The 23,285-nt window shown below is 34.4% G+C and overlaps 1 protein-coding gene across 4 annotated transcripts in view; it reads right to left on the reverse strand.

Moving 5' to 3' along the window:
- Window positions 1-22,723, reverse strand: part of LOC149679514 (plexin-B-like) — a 293,178-nt gene extending 270,455 nt beyond the window's left edge. For all 4 annotated transcript variants that reach the window (XM_089835325.1, XM_089835323.1, XM_089835324.1 and 1 more), the window contains exon 1: window positions 22,417-22,723. The gene's annotated coding sequence lies outside the window, so the exon portion shown is untranslated. The remainder of the gene's footprint in view (window positions 1-22,416) is intronic.
- Between the last annotated feature and the right edge of the window lie 562 nt (window positions 22,724-23,285).

Genomic DNA, 23,285 nt, shown 5'->3' on the forward strand with positions numbered 1-23,285 from the left:
CCACGAATAGAAGTTATTCTGGAAACTATGTCAATATTAAAGATGCCAATAGAATTGGAGTCCTGTGCAATTGGTATGAATCGGTGGGTGAATCGAGCTTAGAACTAAAACAATGTGATAGATTTAGTCATGGTTATTGCAGTTTATCAACATATTTTTGTACAGTTCCTGAAAATAGCTTTACATACAAAGATATGAAGATGTTTTTGTCAGAAAATATTTTTAAAGATATTGATGACTTACTAAAAAGGAAGTGATAATTATTGTACCTGATTTAAAAATGTGTATAAATAAATAAAGTGGTTTTTCTTGTAATTTACCTCCTTTTTAATTTTAATTAACACCGTATTAAAGGAAATATGCTCAGTTTTAAAAAGACCGTTGACCTACCGAGGTGCTATTTCATTAAATAAAATTATTGAATCTAAGTTTAAAAAAACATGACCAGAATGGTAGTCATATTCACGGGGAAAATCTAAAAATCCGACGAAATCACGGGGGAAATATCAAAATCCGACGAAATCACGGGGGAAATATCAAAATCCGATGAAATCAAGGAAATAAAATCAAAATCCGATGAAATCAAGGAAATAAAATCAAAATCCGATGAAATCAAGGAAATAAAATCAAAATCCGACGAAATCAATGGAATAATCTCAAAATCAGACGAAATCACTAGAAAAAAATAACAAAATCTAACGAAATCAGTTGATTTTTTTAGATTCCGAAATCAAACGAAATCCGATGAAATCAAACGAAATCCGGTGAAATCAAACGAAATCCGATGAAATCAAACGAAATCCGATGAAATCAAATTGGATTTTGAAATCCCGTACACTTTTTCATATACGTCCGACCCCTCGGGATCGGACCATAAAAGGCGGTTGATAACTTTGTACATCGCCATCTCTGAGCACTTTCATCATGTCAAAAGCACAAAGCGTTGGTATTTCTTTCTTAGTACCATCAAAATGGTTTACAGTTACATTTCTTTGAAAGTCTTCAATTTTCGGAAACTAAATTTAACTGACTTATAACCTAACCAAAACTAATGGCGTTAAGATCTCCTAGGCCAAAACCTGTTCCAGTTCATAATTAGTTATTTTATACGCTCTTTCGATTTAAGAAGAAAACATTCTAGCTCCGATTATCCCTTTAACCCTAAGTTTATAAGACACGTTCCATAAGTTTGTCACTGGTTATTGAGAGCTCGTCATGAAGTGACGTAAGTGAAACGTTATAGATTCTCCTAAAACGACGCCTGGTGAGGCGCTGTCAAAGGTTTAGTACAAACTATGCACTGCAAAACCGAGGGTAGTCAATTCCCGCTTGTGGTTTTCGAACTATAGCTCTCAGTAAGTCTCTAGCATTACGAAGTTCATAAAATATGTTCCATAAGTTTGTCATTGTTTACTGAGAGCTTGTTATGAAGTGACGTAGGTGAAACGTCATAGATTCGAGGTAATGCGACGCTTGGTGAGGCGTTGTCAAAGGCTTAGTACATACTAAATAGGAAGATGGAAGTCCTGCAAAATTAACCGAGTGAAGTCTCTAGCATTACGAAGTATATTAAGTGTCATACGTATGGAACATATCTTATAAACTTATGTTTAACCTCTTCCTCAACGCACCAAATTGTTTTTCGCGTTCATCGCTTGCACAAACAAATATCCACACAAAATTCACTACAATTACTACGGTGTACTTATATAACCACACACGTCATGTACACAAGAAATTTGAGTAGTTTCTTACAGAAGGGACAAAGACAAAATTGAAAATCCACAATCCACTACCGAGTGGAAATTCTACAGAAAGTCAAGCTATAAGAGCTTAACATTTCTATGTCTTTGCATAAATTTGATTTTACTATCTAATAAAGTCTATACATATATAACCTCATTTTAAACAGATGTGTCTAATTACGTGATAATTTAACCTATTGTAATGAATGCGGACGGTGATTCAAATTGTAATATTACTTAATGGTGACATACACGTGCCGTTTAAATACCTCTAGGCCCCTTGCCGAGGACAAATTAAATTTTCATAGAATCTACAAAGCCAGCACTCCGAATAAAAAGTGACACGCGAATCGCGGTTGAGCGACCGTTATTGGTGAAATTGACGCTTTGGACAATTCAATTTAAACGTTTGCATTATGTACCTAGATGTTAGTGATGACTTTCCGGGGTCGGTCGAAGGAAGCCCTAACCATGGGTGCAATACTAACATAGACATAACAAATATAACTTCTTCACAATAGGAAACTAAAAATATAATCTTGTATTTAAAAATTACTAGAAGCATGGAATTATAAACCTTTTAGTTTGATTATGGTAGTAGTACTAAAAATATTACCGAACCAATTTGAAATTCGATGACAATGACATTTGAGTTTTCCCTGATATTTCAGACATTTTTAAAATTCATAATTTTCCCTACCATTTCACTCATATTTTCAAAATTCATTGAATTCCCTAACATTTCACACATATTTTCAAAATTCATTGAATACCCTGACATTATATATCCATTTTCAAAATTCCATAAACTTTCCCTGACATTTCACATACATTTTCAAAATTCCCTGACTTTTCCCTGATATTTCACACCCCTATTCACAATCTAATGACATTTCACACCCATTTTCAAAATCCCATGCCAGCTCAATGGAATTTTACACCAATTTTCAAAATCCCATGCCATCCCAATGGCATTTCACACCCATTTTCAAAATCCCATGCCATCCCAATGGAATTTTACACCAATTTTCAAAATACCATGCCATCCCAATGACATTTCACACTTATTTTCAAAACCCCCCGACTTTTCCCTGACATTTGACATTAAGCTTCAAAATTCCATGAATTTTCGATGTTTCCCCGAATTTAAAGGTATCCTATCCTGATTGAAGATGGAAATATTCCACAAAGCAGACAATATTTTCAAAGAAATTCTATTCTAGAGCTTGCAAATCAGAGTTTCGACTTCGCTTATTTCTGATATCCATGTTGTAGGGGGTCCATAGGCACGTTATGACGTCATAGGCATTCATTTTTATAGTCCTAAAGCGATCTGAGTCACGTGGAATTAAAGTGCCACGTTCTAGTCGGGGGGAGGGGGGGTTTGACTGGCGAGAATGGTTTATACATAGATTCGATTCGATGTTGGGTAAAAAATCCCCTTGGGGATTATCCAAATTTATGGCTTACGGGCCCCAACATATTCGTCCGATAGATCGTGTGAAACGTGCATTGAAAATTTTTATCGATGAAGTGATGCCGTGTTACTATGTCTATCGCGTCTTTTTGCCGAAAAATGCTTGATTGCGGTGATTAAAAGAATACGCCAGTGTTTTTTTATAAAAGTGAAGAGCGTCTTTCGTAATTGATGGAGATTTGTTGAGTTTTAAATTTGAGGGGAACTCAGATAATTAACTGTGATAAAAATATTCGGTGCCGAAACTCCCGGGAGTTTTAACACACAATTGTTATTGTTTTTGTCCTTGGGGATACAATAACATTAGGCCTAAGTTTAGGCCTAGTTTATCTTCTACGTCACAGGGGATTGACATCAACTTCCGGTAGCGTGAAATCTACAAGATTTTATTTTGAGGATGGGGGGGTACAAAATATGGTTTTATAAATTAAAAATTTGAGTTTATTGAAAAATTATTAACTCTGTCCATAAGTTCATGTTCAATAAGTTAGACACTGGTTACTGAGAGCTTGTAATGAAGTCACGGTGGCAAAACGTCATAGATTCTCGTAAAGCGACGCCTGGTGAGGCGCTGTCAAAGGCTTAGTACAGACTAGATAGGAGCTAGATGGACTGCAAAATTAACCGACTGTAGTCAACTCTCGCTTGTCGTTCTTGAACTAGCTCTCAGTAAGTCTCATGGTAGCATTACGATGCATAGGAAGTGTCAAACTCATCATGTAACATACCTTATAAACTTATGGTACTAACTAATAGACATGTTTAAGGGCATGTTTAAAATTTTAAAATTAATTGAGACTGGCCCTTTAATTGTGTGTTTGTATCTTTCACAAAAGAACGTTTCTCGTAATTATTTACACCGTCATAGAGTGAAGTGTACTTTTATTTGTTGTTAACATGTTTCAAACTTTCGTATATCATTATTTATATTTAGTACAAGGGGATTTCGCTAGTTGAGAGATGTTCTAAAATTCCTCCTCCCGTTTTAACGCGTAGATTAGCGAACACCCCTATCAAAAAGAACTTTTAACGATCAGATAAAACCCCCCACACTCACCGAAATAAACAAGATAGAAAAATTGGACGGAAAACTTCTAAGATGCTTGGTCCAATGCCAAACAAATATTGCCAAAACTTGAAACTCACAGCCACAGACCATAGGGTGAATTTTTTATAAAAATACTCATAGCTCTCCTTCACTAAAGTACCGCCAAAGACCAAGGTTTTCGCAGAAATGGTTTGGTTTCAACACAAGGATTTTATGGCTTGATAAAGGGACTGTAAAGAATGCATCGGCGGGTGGGTAAAAATTATTTCAAATACGTCAGAGGCACGTGACCAAGGAGAGGCGTGGTTCAAAGAAGCTTAGTTCGTTTTATTTCGAAAATTACCACTTCATGGAATTGGCGCTGCAATCTAGCGAAAAACAAGGACTAGATGTCCAGTTCCACTCCATGAGGAACCTTTGTATCTTAGCATCACGTGATGTCTGTGACGTATTTCAAATAATTTTTACCCATCCGCCGATGCCTTCTTAATGTCCGTATCGTGCACGAGATGGCACTGCCCACATCACGTAGCTTATTACAATTTCGGTAATGTACTAAAATGTACTGTTCAAAGTTGAAGACTGATAAGAAATGTATATTTCTCCCTAGGGTTAGGAAAATTTCTCCATTAAAGGCTTTTGGCGCCATCTAGCGGAGAGATTTCGCCCCATACCCGTTAATGTTAGATGTGAAACTTAAAAATGTAATGCAGAAAATCTCAAATGTACTTTTGTACTGAAAACTTGCAAATGTAGCGAAAAGCAACACGAGTTTAACCGCGTCACTAAGTTGCTACTACCGATATTTTCTAAACAACAGAATAAATGTAACTTAGCTCAAAAAACCAATCAGTTATTAATGTTCCAAAAAATAGCCCAATATTTAACTTGTATCCAAGTTTCAGCCCAACTTCTATTAATTTAACAATATTTAAAACAGCCCAAAAAAGAGCTAAAAGCCAATTAATATTTCAAAGAAGCCCTATTGGCGGTTTTCTACCTAATGTGGCAGCACTGAGCAGAAAAAAAGTGGGTTGTACTTTGCTAGCTGTGAATTTTTATCGAAAATGAAGTTTTTTAACACCACTTGAGGTCTTAAAAAACATACTTCCTGTTACAGATATATTAGGAAAAGGTCAAGGAAGTCTGTAGGGTTACTTAGGAACGTCAACGACATCTGTTTTCTCAATAATATTTTTACAAGTGGAAACCTTTTAGTCTTTCAACCATTTCGTTACAAACCTTGCCCAGACTAACTTGACAACGTTACTCACGAATTTTTGGTAGAACTTTGCTAAGTTCTCGGTTCTGTTAATGTTCTATTTATGTATAATTCGACAATAACTTGGCAATCATGTGAAAAGGCGTGGGAGGTTTCAATATTTACACGAATAAGTAAAATATTACGAAAAATCTTAGTTTATAGATGAGGTTTATATCAAATAAGTGTGTATTGTTATGTAATGGCCGATGTGATGTTATGTTCATGTATTTGTCATTGTATCTTATTAATATTTGCAGTCCAAGAGATTTTAATTTCAAATAAAAATCGTTTGGAAATATGCCACTTTTAAAAAATTAAATTTAAGGAACTAAAAACTTCGAAGAGCCGCCTTTCTAGCAGCAAAGGCACCCGACGTTACCCGTCAGCCCGTCGGGACATTTTTAATAGTTTCCGGGCCGCCATTTTTAAGGATGGCGGAACATCGAAGTCCAAAAGCCACCAAGCCCGTCTATAAGATATTGAGGACCAGTGTGCTAAATATTAACGAAATCTGCTGAAATGCACGTAAGATATTCCATAACAAGTTGGGAAAACCAAAATATTACCTCTCCGTGTCGAGAAGATTATATAAACAAAATTATCCAATGAAAACACTTTTGCCCTCATCCTTTATATATATAGGAGGCAATGAATGAAATATATCACAATTCATGGGCCTTGATAGATATAGGAGGCAATGAAGGAAATATATCGCATGCACGGGCCTTGGTAGATATAGGAGGCAATGAAGGAAATATATCGCATGCACGGGCCTTGGTTGATACAGGAGGCAGTGATAATCTCTCTTTGTACGAGAGGTTTATCTTTAATATTTAAATAAATATAATTATTTTTAATTATATTGTAACCTCCCGTAATAATCAAGGGACCTCCTGGGTTTCCACTCCAGGGGTGTACGGTTACATAGAGGATTAACACACCGAGTTACCTCTGACCTTTCCCCGTACTATATAAGCATCGTCTGCTTATGACATAAAGTCAGTTCTCCTTTACTACTAAGATGTAGTAGTCGCTCGAGTGAAGGGCTTTACCCTAGGATTGGACTTCATCCTTATTATAAGTAATTATGTTAAGTTCTTTAATTGTATAATGCAAGTTGGCATTTATTTATGATTTAGTTAGTTAATAAAGTATGATTGAACCTAAGGAAACGTAGTAGTTATTCTTAGTTATAGCCAAGGCTTTTATGGCCACGTGGGGCGAGTTTATAAATCTCGTAATTACGGAAGACCAGTGGATGGTGGTGTTAGAAGCCAGTGTAAGTGCAGACTGGTGTCAATGTGGGATTGACAAAGAACAGAAAATGGTGGTGATTAGAAGCCAGTAAGAACAGACTGGTGTCCGTGTGGGATGGACAAAGACCAGAAGATGGTGGTGTGAGAACTCAAGTAGAGGAGCCATTTCCGTGACTGTGAAAGCAGTTCGGAGATGGCGAACACGTTTGCTCCGATACGCAAACTGCGAACGCGGTCACGTGGGTGTAACAACAGACAGACAGACAGACAGACACACACACAGACACGGCCGTTACAGAACCTCTCCTGGACTACGTCACACGGAGAGGTAAAAAGATATTTTTACACTTCTGGTCGCCATTTTTCAAGATGGCGGCGGATTGGAAAAACCTTTCTTAATGCGTGCCTACTACTTAAGAGTAACATTCCTGCAAATTTTCAGCCTTCTAGGTAAAGTGGTTTCAGCTTGGCGTTAATTATCAGTCACTTTGTCAGTCAGGACTTTGTCTTATCAAGATGTGACATCTAGTTTACTAGGGAGAAGGTAATTCGCCTCATTTCTAGCTTTATCTCCAGTCCAAACGTAGGTCCAGAGTTAATCCCGGCCTCTAAATTACAACCACCATCTCAATGGTTCTTGAAAACTCACGTCAGCGCGACGCGATTGACGAAGATTACTTGTATTTTCCGACTGAGGAGAGACGAAATAGCCCGCCTTCTTTTACGTTCCCCCCCCCCCTTGTATTTTGTAAGGGGGACTGGGACTATGGCGCGCGAATACTTAGGCATCTTATACCTTCTCCCTAGTAAACTAGATATCACTTCTTGGTCTTACAAAAAGATAAAAGAAGACAGATGAAAAGACAAATAACATTCGTACTTGCAGAAGTGAGATGAGACTAGAAGTGAAGGGCTCTAGCATTGATAGTAGATCCTGGCACTAGTGAACAAATTTGAGGGTTTTATGCCGCTTCCATCGCGCCTACACTAGAGAGAAAAACATTGGTCGAGTTCCAAAAACATTTCCTACCCCCTTCCCCTCAACCTAAGCGGCGGGACACGGACGCGGCTCCTTGAATCTAGTTCGGCCGTCTACCGCTACGGGCGTCTCATGTTTTGGAGGGAAAATTCAGAAACCGCTACCAGAGGGCCAACCGTTGGTGTGTTATCAAGAATATTCACTTTCGCCGAGTGAAGAATTTGGTTAGCTCAGTACTTCTGGTCTCATCTCACTTCTGGTATTTGAATTGAACCGATCCATTTTCTTACTCCTTGTCAAAATGAATAAACTCATGATTTTAACGATTTTAAAGAGTGACAGTCTTGAATGTAGCCAAGAAAAGTAGAGTGATCTTTATCATTTTAAGTGGAAAATGCGCGGCGAGAAGCTCGGCTTAATTAATCGGGACAAAGTGTTTCAAGCATCAAGAAAGAATAATAATAATAAACAAGGGTCGGTGATAGTTTATTTTTAAAAGCAGGCTCGCGAAAAATTCAAGATTAGGAGGATACGTACGTACGCGGTTCACTATAAACGATTATAAGACGCGACTTGAGAGACAGCGACACAATGATTAGTAGACATAGATAAGACTGAACTAGACTCTATTTAGGCGACCCTTGGAAATTGAGTAGACTACAGGGGGTTTAAAGGTCTACCACGCTCTGTTAAAACGTCTTACTTTCAAAAATTCTTATTTGGGTTTCTTGATTAAGATTTTATTTAATTCAGGGTTTGTAAACGAAGTTTGTCAAAAAAATTAAATATTCCGTCGATATTTTCAGGTTTAAAAGATTATTTTTCATAAATAAATATTATTTTATTTATTTTTCAATATAATGATGAATTTTCGTTTACTTTTCAATATAATGATGAATTTTCGTTTACTTTTCAATATAATGAATTTTCGTTTACTTTTCAATATAATGATGAATTTTCGTTTACTTTTCAATATAATGATGAATTTTCGTTTACTTTTCAATATAATGATGAATTTTCGTTTACTTTTCAATATAATGATGAATTTTCGTTTACTTTTCAATATAATTATGAATTTTCGTTTACTTTTCAATATAATTATGAATTTTCGTTTACTTTTCAATATAATTATGAATTTTCGTTTACTTTTCAATATAATTATGAATTTGCGTTTACTTTTCAATATAACTATGAATTTGCGTTTACTTTTCAATATAACTATGAATTTGCGTTTACTTTTCAATATAACTATGAATTTGCGTTTACTTTTCAATATAACTATGAATTTGCGTCTACTTTTCAATATAACTATGAATTTGCGTTTACTTTTCAATATAATTATGAATTTGCGTTTACTTTTCAATATAATTATGAATTTTCGTTTACTTTTCAATATAATTATGAATTTTCGTTTACTTTTCAATATAATTATGAATTTTCGTTTACTTTTCAATATAATTATGAATTTTCGTTTACTTTTCAATATAATGATGAATTTTCGTTTACTTTTCAATATAATGATGAATTTTCGTTTACTTTTCAATATAATGATGAATTTTCGTTTACTTTTCAATATAATGATGAATTTTCGTTTACTTTTCAATATAATGATGAATTTTCGTTTACTTTTCAATATAATTATGAATTTTCGTTTACTTTTCAATATAATTATGAATTTTCGTTTACTTTTCAATATAATTATGAATTTTCGTTTACTTTTCAATATAATTATGAATTTGCGTTTACTTTTCAATATAACTATGAATTTGCGTTTACTTTTCAATATAACTATGAATTTGCGTTTACTTTTCAATATAACTATGAATTTGCGTTTACTTTTCAATATAACTATGAATTTTCGTTTACTTTTCAATATAATTATGAATTTTCGTTTACTTTTCAATATAATTATGAATTTTCGTTTACTTTTCAATATAATTATGAATTTTCGTTTACTTTTCAATATAATTATGAATTTTCGTTTACTTTTCAATATAATGATGAATTTTCGTTTACTTTTCAATATAATGATGAATTTTCGTTTACTTTTCAATATAATGATGAATTTTCGTTTACTTTTCAATATAATGATGAATTTTCGTTTACTTTTCAATATAATGATGAATTTTCGTTTACTTTTCAATATAATGATGAATTTTCGTTTACTTTTCAATATAATGATGAATTTTCGTTTACTTTTCAATATAATGATGAATTTTCGTTTACTTTTCAATATAATGATGAATTTTCGTTTACTTTTCAATATAATGATGAATTTTCGTTTACTTTTCAATATAATGATGAATTTTCGTTTACTTTTCAATATAATGATGAATTTTCGTTTACTTTTCAATATAATGATGAATTTTCGTTTACTTTTCAATATAATGATGAATTTTCGTTTACTTTTCAATATAATGATGAATTTTCGTTTACTTTTCAATATAATGATGAATTTTCGTTTACTTTTCAATATAATTATGAATTTTCGTTTACTTTTCAATATAATGATGAATTTTCGTTTACTTTTAAATATAATTATGAATTTTTTTGGTTTATTTTTCCAATTAATTATGATTATTTTAATTTTTATTTCAATAATCATAAGTTTATAAGGTATGTTCCATAAGTATGACACTTCTAATACTTCGTAAATCTAGAGACTTACTGAGGGTTATTTCAAGAGCGACGCGAGAATTAGCTACAATCAGTTTTGCAGTCCATCTTCCTATTAAGTCTGAAGGAATGAATAATTATTTCCTTTTCACATACAGTGAATCCCTTTTGAAACAGGGAGGAGCAGTTAGGCTGCTCGCCAGTTTAGTTTTGTACATTTTAGAACCAGTGACAAACTTATGGAACATATCTTATGAACTTATGATATAATTAATATCTCTGCTTAGTTTTTCAATTAATTGCGATTTACGTTTATTTTTATTTCGATATAATTATTAGAACCACCGTCAATTTACAGTGGTATTCGAAAACTACTAAACTCACCATCTCCGTCCCTTAAGAAAGAAGAGCCCCCGGTATCTCTTTAAAGCCTGCCCAGGTCCAATTTTAGATCTATTTCTTTTTAAGACAACAAGGACATTAAAGAGTATCATTATCCAAATAAAACTAACAAGGAATTAGGCCCAATTGAAAGGATGTTTTATAGAAAAGACTGAATCCAAGATACACGCATTCCCTTACTTCAAGCATAAGTTTATAAGATATGCTCCATAAGTCTGACACTCCCTATACTTCGTAATACTACAGGCTAACTGGGAGCTAGTTCCAAGGAGAACTACAAGCGAGAATTGAAGTCCTACACTCGGTTAGTTTTGCATTCCATCTTCCTATTTAGTCTGTAGCAAGAAGCGATATCTAGTTTACTAGGGAGAAGGTATAAATTCGCCACATTTCCAGCTTTATCTCCAGTCCAACCGTAGGTCCGGAGTTAATCCCCGCCTCTAAATTACAACCAGCAGCATCTCAATGGTTCTTGAAAACTCACGTCAGCGCGACGCAATTGACGAAAATTCCGTATTTTCCAACTGAGGAGAGGCTGCGAAATAGCCCGGCCTCCTTTTACGTCCCCCCTTGTATTTTGAAAGGGGGACAGGGACTATGACGCGCGAATACTTAGGCATCTTAAACCTTCTACCTAGTAAATTAGATAGCGCTTCTTGTCTGTAGTAAGCCTTTGACAGCGTCTTACAAGGCGTCGCTTTACCTCGAATCTATGACCTACGTCACTTCATGACAAGCTCCAGTTTGTAACCAGAGACGAACTTATGGAACGTATCTAATAAACTTATGGTCGAAGCTTATTCCTCGCTAGGAACGATTTCTTCTTCTTGCTTGTCTATGTGCCTCATTAGCAAATCCCTTTTATAAGTAGCCTCATACATAGATGGCGTTCTAAAGTATAAAAAAATACAAAGAAAGTGTCCTGCACATAGATATCAGAGATAATTATGTAAATTTACAGGGTTGCCACAGATTTTTCATTTCAAAATTCCCCTGACTTTTGCAGGTTTCCCTGACCATCTAAATTGAAAAAATATTTTATAGTGCGTGCCTCCTACTTAAGAGTTAAGTCCCTGCCAAGTTTCAGCCTACTACTTAAAGCGGTTCGGCCTCAGCGTGCATTATCAGTGAGACAGTCAAGTCAGGAATATACCTATATAAATAAATATAGATTTAGGTCTACAACATCCAAAGTTGGTCTAAATATCACTTAGCGCAGATCAATAGCTACAATACTTGCCGAGGTTAATGGTAATAGTTTAACAGGGTTGCCAAGGAATTTTCAGAACCAAATTCCCTGACTTTTCCAGGTTTTCCCTGATCTTTTTATGCCGAAAGCGTAAATGTTTACAGCACGTTGTAAGTGCTTATAATTAAATAAACTCTCTACATTAAGTTTTCCAATGTATTTGTTACACCAAAATGATGAAGAAACATTTTAACTATAAATAACAGTCTAAGAGATTTATTAAAGGCATTTACTTTAGAAAAACAATTCTAGACATTTTTAAGGATTGCTCTAGAGTTTTCTGATGAGGAGAAACTTTTATTACTCTTTCAATAAAGACTTATCCCCAGAAATTTTACCCACTAAAATCAAATTCCCTGACTTTGCTGAAACTTTTAAAATTCCCGGACCTTTTCCGCCCATTTTTGAATTCCCTGACTTTTCCAGGATTTCCAGGTACTGTGGCAACCCTGAGTTAGTATAGGGTGTTGTCGGTTAGCTGTGGCATGCCGCATAGGGGCTAGCCACCACCTCCCTATGCATTGTAATCGTGACCCATTGAAATATAGTCCACAGGGTGTTATGTACACGAAATAAAGCTAGATTATTATTATAGATAGTTTTCACACATGGAGGATTCATACCATTTACACCAGGAAGCCGGGCTATCTGGAGGACAAAAGCAGACGGGTTTCTGTCCGCCAGATAGCCCGGCCTTCTGGTGCAAATGGTATGAATCCTCCATGTGTGAAAACTATCTATTATACTACTTCTGATATCTATGTATGTCAGATAGAAAATAGCCCTTGTTTCATTGTAAAAAGAGAAACTATACGGTGGGAAAGGGGAAGGGGGAGTAAGGAAGGAGAAAAAGAAAATTTCCTCGTTATCTGATGGCCAAAGAATGAATAGCCCTGTGCGAGTCTGAATTTCCGCGGTTTTTGCTGTATAGCTCTCGGGAAACTCAGGAAAAAAGGAAGAAATTCTCCCTTCCTTCCTTGTCAAGGAATAAGGCTCAATTGAAATGTTTTTTTTTCCTTCTTCACTCGCTAGTTCTCTCTCACTCCTTATACTACCTACCTAGGCTTGTATTTTTCCTTTTTCCCCTTTCAGAATATCTTAAGTTTAATTTGCTTCGATAACAATGTCTTGTCGTCAATTCACTATACCGTTTTCATGATGATTAGGTCTTTCTAACTTTCCAACTCAGATAGTCACATTGATTTGTTTTCAAGGCAGGGTTAATAAACTGATATACTTACTAGCCTACAAGGTGTATAAGAGAGAGCACGGTGTGTGTTGTCACGACTCACGAGTCAAGAATTTATATTAATATGGTTTTTAGTTATTTTCTTTTGAATTAGTTTGATTAGATTTTTTGTAGAATTATTATTTGAAAATCTTCACAGTATTTAAACCATTCTTTAAAAATCTTCACAGTATTTAAAGCATTCTTTAATAAACCTTGACGATATTTAAAGAATTCTTTACCGCAACATTTAAAGCATTCTTTAAAAATTCCGGCAACATTTAAAGCATTCTGTAAAAATTCCGGCAACATTTAAACCATTCTCTAAAAAAACTTGACGATTCTGTAAAAAAAAAACGATATTTAAACGATTCTTCAAAAAAAACTTGGCGACATTTAAACCATTCTTTAAAAAAGCTTCACGATATTTAAACCATTGCTTAAAAATTCCCACATCATTTAAACCATAGCTTAAAAATTCCCACATCATTTAAACCATAGCTTAAAAATTCCCACATCATTTAAACCATTGCTTAAAAATTCCCACATCATTTAAACCATTGCTTAAAAATTCCCACATCATTTAAACCATTGCTTAAAAATTCCGACATCATTTAAACCATTGCTTAAAAATTCCGACATCATTTAAACCATTGCTTAAAAATTCCCACATCATTTAAACCATTGCTTAAAAATTCCCACATCATTTAAACCATTGCTTAAAAATTCCCACATCATTTAAACCATTGCTTAAAAATTCCCACATCATTTAAACCATTGATTAAAAATTCCCACATCATTTAAACCATTGATTAAAAATTCCGACATCATTTAAACCATTGCTTAAAAACTCCCACATCATTTAAACCATTGCTTAAAAATTCCCACATCATTTAAACCATTGCTTAAAAACTCCCACATCATTTAAACCATTGCTTAAAAACTCCCACATCATTTAAACCATTGCTTAAAAACTCCCACATCATTTAAACCATTGCTTAAAAATTCCCACATCATTTAAACCATTGATTAAAAATTCCCACATCATTTAAACCATTGATTAAAAATTCCGACATCATTTAAACCATTGCTTAAAAACTCCCACATCATTTAAACCATTGCTTAAAAATTCCCACATCATTTAAACCATTGCTTAAAAACTCCCACATCATTTAAACCATTGCTTAAAAACTCCCACATCATTTAAACCATTGCTTAAAAATTCCCAAATCATTTAAACCATTGCTTAAAAATTCCCACATCATTTAAACCATTGCTTAAAAATTCCCACATCATTTAAACCATTGCTTAAAAATTCCCACATCATTTAAACCATTGCTTAAAAATTCCCACATCATTTAAACCATTGCTTAAAAATTCCCACATCATTTAAACCATTGCTTAAAAACTCCCACATCATTTAAACCATTGCTTAAAAATCCCCACATCATTTAATCCATTGCTTAAAAATTCCCACATCATTTAAACCATTGCTTAAAAACTCCCACATCATTTAAACCATTGCTTAAAAACTCCCCACATCATTTAATCCATTGCTTAAATTCCCAAAACATTTAAATCACTCTTAAAAAAGCTTCCAAACAGTTAAATAACACTCATATCATAACTTATTTAAAAATCTCATAGAACATTTTAGACTCAAAATGACCCTAAGAACCCACTTTACTTCGGTCCAACCACCCATTTTGAAACACCCTGTATAACAAGTCAAAGTTGACAAATATAGAAGAGAACTTTTAGTTAAGTAAACAGAACTATCACGCAATGAGAGAATAGCGCTTTGCATCGGCTTAAAGGTTTTACCAACCAAGTAAATAGTAAACGTATGTTTCAACTCTATTGTCATGAATTAAATATAAACTTTCATTTGACATAAAACACTATAAATTTGTAATAACCTTCGGCAAGTTACAAGAACCACAAATTGTATTACTAAGTACAGACAAACAGAACACAACCTTACAAGGTGTTACAAAAAGGATGGTACAACGGAAGTACGGCGGGGGATTTTGAGTCGAAAATGTTCTATGGAACTACCGTGGGTTCTATGGCCGATTTTGAGTCGAAAATGTTCTATGGAAATACCGTGGGTTAAATGGCCAATTGATTTTGAGTCGAAAATGTTCTATGAAACATTTTGTCTTAAGGGACAATATTTACAAGTAATGATTTTTCGTGTTTTAAGGATGACCCCTTAATTAAATTCGACATCATTGTCTTTCAGTTTCTTACTTTAACTTAAGGGGTCATACCTAAAACACTCCAATCTTAACTCGATCGTAAATGGTGGAATTTAAGCCAAAATGTCATATAACATTTTCGGCTTAAATTGGCCCATATTGTACTTCGAGTCTACAAGTTACAACCCTTTTTGAAACAACCAGTATATGGACAGACGTGTAGGATAAATACATTGAACAACCAATAAAAACGAAACGTTCATTAAACTCGACCACCAATCCCGGGGGAATTAGGCTATTTCCCATCAGTTCCAAGCCAAACCGGGATAAATTGGTTTAGAGAATTTCTAAGGCGTCCGTGGCGCCATTGCAACGTAGCACCCTTCTTTACTTGCTGTTACAACATAACATTTTCTTCTCTTTTGTATTGGAGGTAATACCATCGATTGTATTGTATAGTTCTTTTTAAAGATAGTTTAAGATATTTATTATTTCAACTTCAACTTTAACTTCTTATAATATTTATTATTTGTTATGAAATATTTTAAGATTTTTTTATTAATCAGTGACATTTGACATCAGGGTTGGCACGCTGGTATCCAGTCCGGTTTTATCCACCTGGATTAAACCGGTTTAAACCACGATGAAAAATCCAGTGGATTTTTCAAAAAATATAATAATAGAGTACAGCGCAGGCACCATAAAGTGAGATGGAAGGAAACGTTTGACCCACATGTCTTTACCTCTTTATTTCATCGAAATGGTCGATTCCCATACATTGTGGGTTAGTTTGACGCGCCCTCCTCCCACTGACCCACCCGAAACTCGTGAGACTGAGTTGAATTTTTCGCAACGCTAAATTGTTGGGTCGGACCGCGTATTTAGAAAAATCTTTATCAGACCCTGCCCTATTGAAGATCACAAAAAAGCCTACCCGGGCCCGACCCTGCCCTATTGAAGATCACAAAAAAGCCTACCCGGGCCCGACCCTGCCCTATTGAAGATCACAAAAAAGCCTACCCGGGCCCGACCCTGCCCTATTGAAGATCACAAAAAAGCCTACCCGGGCCCGACCCTGCCCTATTGAAGATCACAAAAATGTCTACCCGGGCCCAACCCTGCCCTATTGAAGATCACAAAAATGTCTACCCAGGTAGACGATATGATAACCCTACCCGACCCGACCAGCAAAACATTTTTAAGTAATTTTCTCACCCACCCGATATGGTTCGGGTTGGATTGAAAAATCCCGATTAAATCAGGGGCCCTAGTCATCTCTAAGGGAAATGTCTATAGTTTTATCAACTTTTATGTACAATAAAAATTATTCTCAATTAGACGACCTAGCAGAAGTCAACTAGCGCAGTAAATGTAAAAAAGAAGTGCTAAAATTAAGCACTAGAGAGTAGTTTAAAAAAAAGCCAGATAAATCCAATAAAATCCGGTTTAAACCAGCAAAAAACCATACCAGTGGCTTTTTCAAGAAAAATCCGGATTTTTGCCAACCCTGCGATTTGAGTGACAATTACTAAAATTGAAGCGACTTCTAAATATAAACCCCAATAAAACCCATTGAAAACCCCAATAAAACCCACCGAAAACCCCAATAAAACCCACCGAAAACCCCAATAAAACCCACCGAAAACTCCAATAAAACCCACCGAAAACCCCAATAAAACCCACGAAAACCCCAATAAAACCCACCGCAAACCCCAATAAAACCCACCGCAAACCCCAATAAAACCCACGAAAACCCCAATAAAACCCACCGAAAACCCCAATAAAACCCACCGAAAACCCCAATAAAACCCACGAAAACCACAATAAAACCGGGGAAAACTCCATAAGACCCATCCAAAACCGAATATAATCCAGGAAAACCCAATAAAACATAAAAAACCCAATAAAAGCATGTGGATGGCATTTTTTTCGAGCCCCACTTCTTCATCTCTTACGCTTTAATTGCAAAGAAATGACACCGAAAAAATAAATAAATAAATAAGTAAAGTGAACTTCATACGATACGCTGTGGCTACAAACTAACTTAGAATAAAGTTGCTGGGTTGGTTTATTAGACGAGTGCGACGTCGCGCTGGTTTTATAAGATATTAAATTAGTTTCTCCTCTCAATTAAAACAAAAAAGAACTTCGTTATGCTTAGAATGAAGCGTTTGTATCCTCGAAAATTGCTCCCTTTTGTACATTAAAGAAATTGTAATTAACGAATTCCATCAAAATAATTACGGCGATAATTGAGTTTCTTGGACAAACGCGGTAAAAAAAAAAAAAAGAATAAATAAAAATAAGTAATTTCATCCAAGATTATTTTTTAGTTTTTTACCCCAAAAGATCTCAACGCAATTTTTAATAAAATTCTAGAGAGTTGTAAGATTGAATATTTTTCGTATTTTTCGTTACCAATTTTTATATTAGAGTGTTTTGTTGTAAAAAATAAGTAACAATAATAAGTAAATATTTGGTTTTAACGAAATATTTCTGAGGTCAGAGGGTCCGTACAACTTTTGGAAAAGTGATTTCCCTGAGTTTTCCATGTTTTTTTATTTCCCATATATTTCCCTGAGTTTTCCATGTTTTTTTCCCATATATTTCCCTGGGTTTTCCAGTTTTTTTCCCCATATATGGGAGTAATAACAACGGGAGGGTTTTTATAGTTGAAGCAACATCTTCACAGAAAACTTACTCAAACCTCATACATTTCCCGACTTCAGCAACTTCCCTGAATTTTACTAAATATTCTAAATTTCCCCTCAGTTTTTTGTCAACTATTTATTTCCCTGAGTTTTCCTGCAGGTTTTCCGTGTTTTTCATGTTTGGTATGAACTCTGGGTCAGTATTTTTAAGTACATTTAAGTGTTGCCAGTCTATTGCGAGTGCAATTCAACCACTATCTACAACAGATTGAATAGGTTGTAGTTCAGTTCTATTCAGATTCATCATTTAGTTCCAAATCCGAGATAATCTCGCACTGAAATTACTGGCAACCATGAAGCGCGGTTAAAGTTAAGAAGTTATCTAGCACTTTTAGTGCACATTGTAGAATGTAGATGTCTCCTTTTCATTTTAATTTCACTTGTTAAGAAAATATTTGATATCACTTGCCAAAAAGAATGCAATATTCAATATGTGTTTTAAACGTCATAAAATAAGGGTGACAAGCACCTTTTAGATTAAGGCTTAGGGCGTAGACTTTAAACATTCATTTATCTCACTATTAAGAGATCGTGTGCCAAAGTTTTACACCCACAAAATGACTAACTTATCAGAAAAATTCAAATTAAAATTAAAATGCTCGATTTTTGAAGAAAAAAATCGCTCAAATTATGAAGGCGTATTAGCGAAAAAAAAAAAAAATCACTCAAAATCAACAATTTTTGTAACCATATCGGTTCAAAAAGGAGATCTTATATCATTGTAATTTGTAATTCTTCGTGAAATTTTCTTGTGCACGTTACACAGGGTTAATAAGAAATTTCCCAAGGTAATATAATTTCCCGGATGTTTATAGGTTAATAGTGCTTCTGATAGATATGCAGGTGTAACATTCAACATTAAATGAGACTTTATAATGTAAAACATTATTTGGATTGGACTCTTAACAGAATTTACGCGCTGAAAAAATATGTTAATCTATGTGCACATTAAACATCTGTTATCCTGATCTACAAATTGAAGTTATGGGTCTTGCTAAAGTTTGTTTGGATTATACCTAGGAATTTGCCAAAACAGATTTCCCTGATTTTCCTAAATAATTATAATTGTCCCTGATTTTACGAAACAATGTTAATTTTCCCCGATTTTACGAAACAATGTTAATTTTCCCCTATTTTACGAAACAATGTTAATTTTCCCCTATTTTACGAAACAATGTAAATTTTCCCCTATTTTACGAAACAATGTAAATTTTCCCCTATTTTACGAAACAATGTAAATTTTCCCCTATTTTACGAAACAATGTAAATTTTCCCCTATTTTACGAAACAATGTTAATTTTCCCCGATTTTACGAAACAATGTTAATTTTCCCCTATTTTACGAAACAATGTAAATTTTCCCCTATTTTACGAAACAATGTTAATTTTCCCCGATTTTACGAAACAATGTTAATTTTCCCCTATTTTACGAAACAATGTAAATTTTCCCCTATTTTACGAAACAATGTTAATTTTCCCCTATTTTACGAAACAATGTAAATTTTCCCCTATTTTACGAAACAATGTTAATTTTCCCCGATTTTACGAACCAATGTTAATTTTCTCCGATTTTACGAACCAATGTTAATTTTCCCCGATTTTACGAACCAATGTTAATTTTCCCCTATTTTACGAAACAATGTAAATTTTCCCCTATTTTACGAAACAATGTAAATTTTCCCCTATTTTACGAAACAATGTTAATTTTCCCCTATTTTATGAAACAATGTAAATTTTCCCCTATTTTACGAAACAATGCTAATTTTCCATGATTTTACGAAGCAATGTTAATTTTACGAAATAATTATAATTGGAACTTATTTTCTTAAATAATTATAACTTTCTCTGATTTTCCCAAATAATTATAACTGAACTTTCAAGTTAATGATAATTTTCCCTGACTTTTCTAGTTAATAATAATTTTCCCTGATTTTTCAAGGTAATGATGATTTATAAAAGTTAATTTGGTTCAAGCCAAGGAATTTAACTAGAAGTAATTTTTCCCGATTTTCCAAAATAATTATAATTGTACCTAATTTTCCGAAATACGATTTTCTATGACTTTTCGAGCTAATGATGATTTTTTCCTTATATTCCTCTCTGTTTTTGCTTTAAACCAATTTAATTAATATTTTCCCATATTGTACATGTCCATCATGAACCCTAAAATCCAAACCAAAAAGACCCATAGACTGATATCATTAATCCGAACGTTACAACCTTCGTCTTATCAATTCTCACTGCCTTCCCATCCAATAAATGGAACTAAGCAGACAAAACCTTTACATGTGCTTAAAACCATCGTATCCCTGGTTGATTGCCGGCCAAATGGTAGTATTCCCCCTCCACGGATTTTTAAAAGTTTGTACTCATTTCTGATAGTAAATGAGGTGGGGAACACGATGCCGTCAAAATTTTTCACCGCAAATGATTTTTTTTTAAAAAAAAAAGGTAGCACATATTACTTATGGTTGTTTGTATATTTGATATTTGGGGCGCATACACTTGTTTAGATTATGTTTGGGATATTTTAGGTTCAGGTTAGGTTAGGTTTAGGTTAGGTTAGGTTAGGTTAGGTTAGGTTAGGTTCAGGTTAGGTTCAGGTTCAGGTTCAGGTTAGCTTAGGTTAGCTTAGGTTAGGTTAGGTTCAGTTTCTATTAGATTTCTCCTTTTCCAAAATATTGCAATTTTCATAAAAAAAAAATTAAAAAAAAAAAATTCAAAATCATTTGCGGTGGAAATTTTTAACGGCATCGTGTTCCTCACCTCCTTTACTATCAGAAATGAGTACAAACTTTTAAAAATCCGTGGAGGGGGAATACTACTATTTTACCTGATTGCCTTTTAAACACATACCATAGACTCTCAAACATAGATTCGTGTATAATATTCGAGAGGCTAACCACTAATACATTTTTACACCAATTATAATCTATTCAAAAGGTAAATAAGCAACGGTAAGGGATGAGCATCTCGATAATATTAATGGATTAAATTTCCTAGTCTGTTAAGTGGTTGCGAGAGATGCTAAAGCTACGAAAAAGGGGTTGGATACTTGTAATCACGATTAAATAATTTATTTTAAAATATTGAGAAGCTTTAAGGGTTTCAACTGCAATTTTGGGACGAATAATTGCCAAGAATACACCAGATTTATTTTAAAGACAAAATTTATAAACGGTAACTGTCCATCCCCTTAGGTCTACGCGTAAGAGGCGTCTTAAACTAACCAATAATCTTAAAGCATAATCCTCAACCCTTTCCTTAAATTCTCTTCAAAGTCCTTACTAAAACATTAAGGGCTACCAAGGTACACTAAATCAGCAGACAAAGTAACAACATTAAACAACAAATACAAAATCCCCAGTAGCTTTTGACGTTTAACATAAATTATTTTTAATATTATGAATATTTAATGGCGCAAAACACGACAACTTGACGTTAAAGTTAACCTTTGAGTGATTTCGAAAGCTCTTAAATTAATTTAAGTCTGCTTTATATTATGATTAGGAAACGTCATTCCACTAATCTAATTTAACAGCACCAGTTCTGTTTCAACTCTCTAACGGAATTGTAAAACAAAAAATGGTTTACGAAATTGTCTGAAAAACGGATGTGTTTACTCTACTAGAGTTGTAGACCTTTCAAGTTTGGATCGAGAAAATTGCCTACACTACATTATTTTCACTTTAAAATTAGGCTTAACTCCTAGGCCTAGAAGTTATCGTGAAATTTCAACTTAATGAAATTAAGTGTGAACGTCTATAGTTCTACTCGTTTTATCCTAAACGCCGCACTACTGTTTCAAAGTTTAACAGCAGAATTTTCAAAATAGTCTTATCTTAAAGAGATTCAAAACAATACCGAAAATAAACTATTTTCAAACGCCTAATTATTATTTTCAAACCTTATTATGACTTAGTGTCTTTCACTAGTATGTAGGCACAGTTTTGAACTGGACCCGATTTGGTTTAATATTTTGACAACTATGTAGACATCGTAAAAATTCACTAGAAAGTGGTGTTTACAACAACCTTACAGTTTTACAGGGCTAAGTTTAAAAACAGACCCAAAAAAGGGCCATCTGGAATTTTTGAATTTGTAAGAATACGGAGAAGATCATAACGTTTTGATTAAATTTCTACATAAGTTTACTTAATCATACACGGCTAGATATTATCAATGAATCACAGGTCGTAAGGTAAACACGATTTTAAACGGTATTCAAAAGTAAAGCTTACCCAAAAACGTTGATGAATAAACACTGTTCCGAGAAATTTCTTATACAAATTATGCAATAGATGCACAAAAACCAGACGACATGTTTTTCAAAATGACAAAATCCCAAAAATCCACACAATATAGTTCAGTTCAGTTCATAATTAATACGCATTACTAAAGTTAACACGACGTTGAAAAATACGACAAATTCTGTACACAGTTCTACACAATACGCGTTAACAATATTTACTAGAGAATCTTTCACGAAAACGAGCTGGCTTCTAACCACTTGCACGAGTCAACCTCGTCTGAACACGGTCTGAAACCAGTCTCCGTCAGCTCCGCCAAAACGAATAGAATTTCAGGGTGGGTATAAACGGGGGTGAAAATCTGTTCGGAGGAGTTGAACCAACGATAGCGTAACGGGTACCGCAACGAGTATAAGCTACCAGCCACCTCCCTCCCCCTAACAATTGTGCCCAGTTCATGCTTCCCCCTTGCGGCAATCAAAAGCAGATATGACGTAACGTAAGCCTTGGCCAATACGGCTTTGGTTAGCAGACGAACCTTCGGAGCATCTTTGAGGATTTTCCCTCTCTCTCGCGCGCTTTCTCTGGCGGGAAGAGAAGAGTTCATTTTCAAAGTGGAGAGTGTTTTAGAGGGGTGCGGGTATAAGGTTGTTTTTAAGGAGGGGTTTTTTCTTTCTTAAGGGTAGAATTAAATAGTTTTTATAATGAAAATATCGCTTGAACCATGATGGAAAAGGTACAAGAACGCTAAAGTAACGAATGAATATTAAAAATTTAAAAGGATACATTTTAACGAATGCTCCGTGTAATTAGGAGCGGCAACAATTTGCGCGTTCGCCCGAAGATTTGGGGTTGAAAGC

The sequence above is a fragment of the Phalangium opilio genome, unplaced genomic scaffold, assembly GCF_054372755.1.
Source record: "Phalangium opilio isolate 3A_F unplaced genomic scaffold, DU_Popi_V2 ptg000041l_1, whole genome shotgun sequence".
Taxonomy (NCBI): Eukaryota; Metazoa; Arthropoda; class Arachnida; order Opiliones; family Phalangiidae; genus Phalangium; species Phalangium opilio.